Source organism: Accipiter gentilis, unplaced genomic scaffold (genome assembly GCF_929443795.1).
Source record: "Accipiter gentilis unplaced genomic scaffold, bAccGen1.1, whole genome shotgun sequence".
NCBI lineage: Eukaryota > Metazoa > Chordata > Aves > Accipitriformes > Accipitridae > Astur > Astur gentilis.
Genome location: NW_026060784.1, coordinates 597,085 through 603,614, shown reverse-complemented (window position 1 = coordinate 603,614; position 6,530 = coordinate 597,085). Strand labels below are relative to the sequence as shown.

The following is a 6,530-nucleotide window of genomic DNA, read 5'->3' as shown; positions in this document are numbered from 1 at the left end:
CTTTCTTCCCTCATTTATATTAATGCTGGGCAAAAGGGCAGAAGCTGATTTGGAAACCTGTAAGTGGAAGGGTGTTTTGCAGTAAGGTGGTGGTTGTTGTTTTGTTGGGTTTTGTTTTTCTCTTTTGTGGAGTCTTCAGTATTTTATTTTCTCCCCCAGTACTCCTAGGCTGCAGAACCAGCCTCCAAGGCACTATGGAATGACTTCTGCAATTAGCTTGGCTCCTCCTACGGATAGAGATTCCATTCATACTCAGAAGCTGCTTGAAGCGATGAAAGCATTGGGGGTATTTGAAGAGGAGGAAGAACTGCATCACAGGTATAACAAGACTGTAAAATTTGTTAATGTCCTGGGTTTTTTTTGGGGCAAACTTAACATGAGTTTTCTTTACAGGCTGGTCATTCTTGGCAGACTGAATAACTTGGTCAAAGAATGGATTTCAGAACTTGGTGAGAGCCAGGTAAGGTTTTTTGATAGGTTCTTATCAAAACAGCTGAAGCCTTTTTGTTTCTTTCAAAGGCGATACTACTAGGATTTATGCTAAAGTTCAACATTTAACTTCCTTCTTAAGTATCAAGGAGATCTGTAGTAAAAGCCATTGAAATAATGTATAAAAGATCCTTTAGATGAAGACCTTCAAGTCCTTGGGGCACTGAATAAGTTTGTGAAGTGGCTCTGTCAGTTGACTTGTAGCGGTTAACAAAGCTGAAACAAGACATTGTGGGGGGAGACAGATGGTAACAGGGCAGTCAACTTGCCCCAGACAGCCTACAGCACTCAATCTAGTTTGAAATTATTACTCTAGACTTGCCTTTGGTATGGCTCTTAGATGGTGTTCATTTATGTGGGTCTGCTGCAGGGAAGACTGATAATAGGTCTTTGTTTAAACTGATGAAGCGACTGCTACATTACCTACCTTTTTTGTTGTTGTTGTTGGTTGTGAGTTGCCAGCACTCCCTTCAGAAAAACAGAGTCAGTCTATTAGACTAACAGCTCGGTATGGGAGGGAGAAGACATTGTTTATGGAGGCTGCTGTAGTCTTTCTAAGTAACTTCTATGCTAGTTAAACTTGCACGTAGGTCAACGTGTATCTTCTGTTCTCCAGAAAACTCTTTCTCTTCTACCCACAGAATCTTCCCCCTTCAGTAGTAGCAAATGTTGGTGGCAAAATATTTACGTTTGGTTCTTACAGGCTTGGAGTACACACTAAAGGTAAACTTTTGGTGTCTGGTCATAGTTGTAATGTTTGAAAGTGTCTTCCAACAGTAACAGAACAAATGGCATCTCTTTGCAGGTGCTGACATAGACGTGGCTTGTGTTGCTCCTAGACATGTAGAAAGATTGGATTTCTTTCAGTCGTTCTTTGAAAAACTGAAACGTCAGGAGGAAATAAAAAACCTAAGAGTAAGCAAGCTCTCTCCTTGATAGATTGTGCAACTCCGACAATAAGAATATTCCTGTTAAAGACTCCTATTGGTAGTGATTGTCTTACAAACCAAAATTAAAAAGGGCCTTGTTTCTGAGCCCCTTCTAAAATACTGTCTACGCAGCATGAAAGTGTGGAAGTCAAGCTTTTGGTTCCCTTCCCCAGTGACTGTATGTCCGATCCGAATCTCTGTGGTTCACTTCTCCCCTACCCATGGTTTGGGAATGAGTGGGCTATAGTATCAAAAAGCAAGGTTGTGCCTAGGAGCCTTGCTTTCATCCTAGCTGTAGTAAGGGGCTTGTCAAGAAAGTAACTGCATGCAGGTAGAGGAAGGGGCAGCCTGAGAGCTAAGGGAGTTGAATGTGATGTGGAAAGGTTTCTGTCAGTACCTTTGCCATGGTGTTCCTTGGGTGTACTTTAGGACCTCTAATTCATTCTTCTCTGGTCCTGTTCTTCTCTGGCTACTCAGCCCGAGACTTTGTAGAAGAGATGCACAGTCAGCTTTGCATAAAGTCAGTAGGAGCTGTGCTGTGAATGTACAAAACTGCCTTGTAAAATGACCCTCCGGTGCATATGCTGTGTACTTTGCATATAGAACCGAACTCCTGAGAAGTGTTTCTCTCAGGCTGGTCTTCCTTGTGCAGACATTTTGAAAGACTTCACGTGCATAGCTAATGAGCCTTTGTTTAGGTGACCGAAGACAGGGTCAGTGGGCTGTGGCACAGTTCTGACGAGTGGTCTACAAAATTGAAAACTGTCCCATAAGGTAGCTGATAGCATCTCAGGCATGGTAGAAAATAAAAATACAGGAGGCTAGTGCGCGCTGTCAAACGCGGACAGAATGTTCTCGATTTCTCTGGATGTTAACCAGGAGTAAGATAGCTACAGAAATCTCTTGCTTTTCTTCCTCACCACCAAGGTAAGTACCTTACAACCTCTGATACTGATGGCTCATTGTGCACTGTTTGTTCATTACAATACGTGATCAGCCTCCGGATCTCTTGGCTAAATAACTTGTTAAAGCTAGTATTATACCGTCTTAGTGCTATACCGCTTGCAGCTTATGAACAATTCTTCTGGTTTGGAAGCAACTCAGTCTTTATACTGAGTAGTTAGCAGTGTAAATTCTGCATTTGATCGTAGTTCAGGAGAAACATTAAAGTAGCAAACCATGTTTTCTTACACAGTTATCCTCTCCTTTCCAGGCAGTTGAAGACGCATATGTACCAGTTGTCAAGTTTGAGTTTGATGGCGTTGAGGTAAGCATTTTTTGGTTTTTTTTAAGTGAGTAAATTTTTTCTTGCTTTGGAATAGGATAACTTTTCCAGGGAGCTGTGACTGTGCTATTTTGGACCGCAAAGTATCCCAGGAGAAGACATTGCAGTAGAATGGGAGCTTATAGGAAAATAAGCCCCTAGGGAGCCTAGCAGGCATGGGAGCATCAGGGACATCTTTTTCTAGGCCTGTGCTGTAGACCAGGGTAGCCTGCTTGAATAGCATTTATCCCTAGGATCATGCAGAGTGGGAGCAGAGGCGGTGTCCTTGCTCAGTCTTCTTAGCTCTGCCAAGCTAGGTATCTACAGAGGGATGTGTACAGTGTAGTTCACTGTACGAATCGTGTGAGCAGACTAAATGTTTTGCTGCACATCCAAAATGAAGTGGTCATGGGACAAACAATCTGGAAAATGGAAAATGAAAGTACTCATTTGACTCCCGCCTGGGTCTGTCAGCTGCAGGAATCCAGCTATCTTGAATACATCCTATACAATGAATCAAGACCTGCCTGCTGTAGTCCCTAAGCAAGTTACTGCTTGGTATCACTATCACAAAGAGATTTATTCAGTGACCTTTTTGTGGCCTTCATCTGGTACAGACTTTCACAGGATAATCTTCTTGCCTCAGACTGTACTAAAAAGCAGATACTTCAGGATCAAATGGGCTTACTGCATAAAGGAAATGCTCTCTCCTTTGCTGAAGTATAGTTGAGGTGACTGAACTTAAGTCTTAATTCTGTGAATAATTTTAAGTTCCCTTTTAATTGAAACTGTAAGTCTAGAGTAATCTTTCCCAACTTAAAATGCCCTCTTCCTTTCCCTAGCTTAAAAAGAAAGGGGTGATGCAGTGAAGGCTTTGTAAATAAAATTGGGAACTTCTAGAAATTGTATTGAATCTTCTGGCAAGTAAATCTCTTGGGAGATGTATCTATAGTCACATAATTCTAAATACAGATGTTAACCACTCTTTTTAGACTTGAGTAACTGTCCCCCACCAGTGTGCTGTTTGCAAACTGCGGGGCATTCTAACGGTTGGCACTTTTTTCCTCTTAAGATTGATCTCGTGTTTGCAAGACTGTCTGTGCCAATTGTTGCTGATAATCTTGATCTCAGAGACAACTCTTGTCTCAGAAGCCTGGATATAAGATGTATACGGAGCTTAAATGGTAAGCATATTTGCACATCTTTAACAAGAAAATGTTACTAAAGTTGGTATGGAATGCATGTTACACACCCCAAGTTTCTGTACAGGATGCAGAAACTGATCCCCTGTATACTTGAGATCTGAGGAGGTGGCGAGTGGGCTTAAATTCAGCTGTTTCAAGTTGTGGGTTTAGATAGACCTGTGTTTCATGTTTCTTTGATTGGGGGGGGTGTGGTGTTCCAGTTTGCCACAGAAACTGCTTCAGGTGAATATGTAGAGCACTTGATAGAGAAGATTGTGTGGTAGTTCATTAAAAAAAAAGGATATTTAAAATACCTGAAGCCGAAGTTGCTCACTGTTTAACGCTGACTGGTTTAATTGTTCCTGGCTGTCGAAAGAAACCTAGCTTTCGGAATCCTGTCGAAGGGCCTTATTGACAATTGTTGGCTGTAGTCTAAAGTATGAAAAAGCTGTTGAGGGTACCAGTTACCTGAGGTGATACGGAATGTGTAACCTCTAATTTGTTATGTTATGTGCCTGTAAGGTTATGTGTAACCTCTGATTTTTAAGGTAATACAAAGCAAGTAATGCAAACTTGTTTTCATAGACTTGCAGGAGAAACTGTAAGCTATTGATCCAGTACAGCACAGAACTGACTCGTACCTGTTACCAGGAAGTGCTGTACTTCAACTGTTTTTTCTTACAGGCTGCAGAGTTACTGACGAAATCCTGCACCTAGTGCCAAATAAAGAGAACTTCCGGCTCACGCTCCGTGCAATTAAGCTGTGGGCAAAACGTGAGTAATGTGATTGTTTGTGATCTTTAAACTTTCCAGAGGCACCTCGTGCTGAAAAAACAATGGCATTAGAAGTCCTTCATCTTTGGATAGCTGTTTAAATATCAGGTTTTAGTTCAAAACCTGTGTTTTAGTTTAGATTCAAGGACTGTCTGTGGGGTAGATTCTGTGGTTTTTTTTAATAGGGGTGGAGTGGGGAGATGAGGGGAGTGCCTACAAGACAAGGTGCTGCATTGCTTACCAGGAACCTGACTAGAAAGGATAAAAAATGCCCAGTGAAGTATAAAAGCTTGATAGATAAGGAATAAGAAAATACCGTTTGCGCATGTGACTAGAGCAAGTGCTAGAAGAATGGCAGAACCTTCTTCTCAAGGGAAGTTGGAGCGAAGCAGTAGCTGTAGCAGTGCAGGCAAATTTCAGAGTAGCGGTATTTTGGGAAGTGGTGTGGTAACGATTCTTTTTCGCATCGCTGTAAGGACCAACAGTTTTGGCCTCGTTGCACTGCAAAAATAACTGACTTGGAGGCTGAAGGGTGCTAGGTATTCTATAGATTGTGAAGGTGGTGCTGTAAATTTGAAGGACTGTGCTTGGGCATGGGAAGACTACAGGGCAGCGACAATGTCTGCATTGTAGGACGTGGCATTTACTCCAACGTGCTGGGATTTCTTGGTGGGGTTTCCTGTGCTGTAGCGAGAACGTGTCAACTCTATCCAAACGCTTTGGCTTCTACTCTGGTGAACAAGTTCTTCTTGTTTTTTTCAGAATGGTAAGAGCTATTGATGACTATTTTGATTTGCGTAAAGCAGTAACACTTTCTGAGGTGGTTCTTTATATAAGATTTAGACCAACACCATTCAGTCCTACCCTGAATTACATGGCAGAGTCAGTTCCTGGCTTTTCTTGTTTAGGGAGTGGCCAAGACCTGTATTGCTGAAACAACAGGAAGAGAGCAATCTTAATTTACCAGTATGGGACCCCAGGGTATGTAGACATGGAATTTGGAAGCCTTGAACCTTTCTTCTAAGCTAAGCTGCTGGTGCTGAGCACAATTGTTTTAACATCACAGGTGAACCCATCAGACCGATACCACGTAATGCCTATCATCACCCCAGCCTATCCGCAGCAGAACTCTACATACAACGTATCTACATCAACGCGAGCGGTAATGGTGGAGGAGTTCAGACATGGTAAAGTTCTTTCCATGCTTATTAACTGCTTAAAAGGTGTCATTCTTGCAATATGAAACCACATTACCTGACTTGGTTATATTCCGTGCGGTGTTGTGCCCTTTTAGGCAGAAGAGTTCTCTGGGAAGTCTACCTGTTGCAGGCAACAAGGGAGCAGTTTTACAATGAACTGTTGTAGTAGGCGTGTATTGTGTCAAGGGAATTCCTGCTTTTTGATCTGTCAACTACTGTTCAAAACCTTTCTCTTGTAAAGTTTCTATCACGCTCTGCTAGTCTTAAAAACAAAATGGTAGTAAGGTTTTCAACCTTAATTGTAGGTCTTGCAGTTACGAATGAGATTCTCCAAGGAAAATCAGACTGGTCAAAGCTCTTTGAACCACTGGACTTTTTTCAGAAATACAAGTATGTATGAAATCTGTTACCTGAACTTGAAATGATTGCCATACTGGTTAGCATAGTGACTTTTAGCTTGCAGTCGAAATACAAGATGGCATTGATATGTTTGTTTTTCAGAAGCTGGAGGTAGTCATAGGAATTTTGGTAAGGATAAGTATAGGGAAGATAGAAAAACTGTTTGTGTTTTGCCACTGACACTGTTTTTATTAACAAAAGAATCAGCTCTAATACTTAGAATGCAGCAGAACACGATTCTGAAGGATGTAATCAGTTTTTCTTCAGTTAATACTGTGCTGCCTGCAGGATA

At 41.7% G+C, this 6,530-nt stretch overlaps 1 long non-coding RNA gene across 1 annotated transcript; it reads left to right on the top strand.

The window, feature by feature from the left end:
- Positions 1–5,338: 5,338 nt before the first annotated feature.
- LOC126036676 (uncharacterized) lies at positions 5,339–6,224 on the top strand. The gene is made up of 4 exons (XR_007505220.1): positions 5,339–5,406; positions 5,549–5,621; positions 5,707–5,827; positions 6,145–6,224. It is a non-coding gene; the product is annotated as an uncharacterized LOC126036676 (long non-coding RNA).
- Positions 6,225–6,530: the final 306 nt, after the last annotated feature.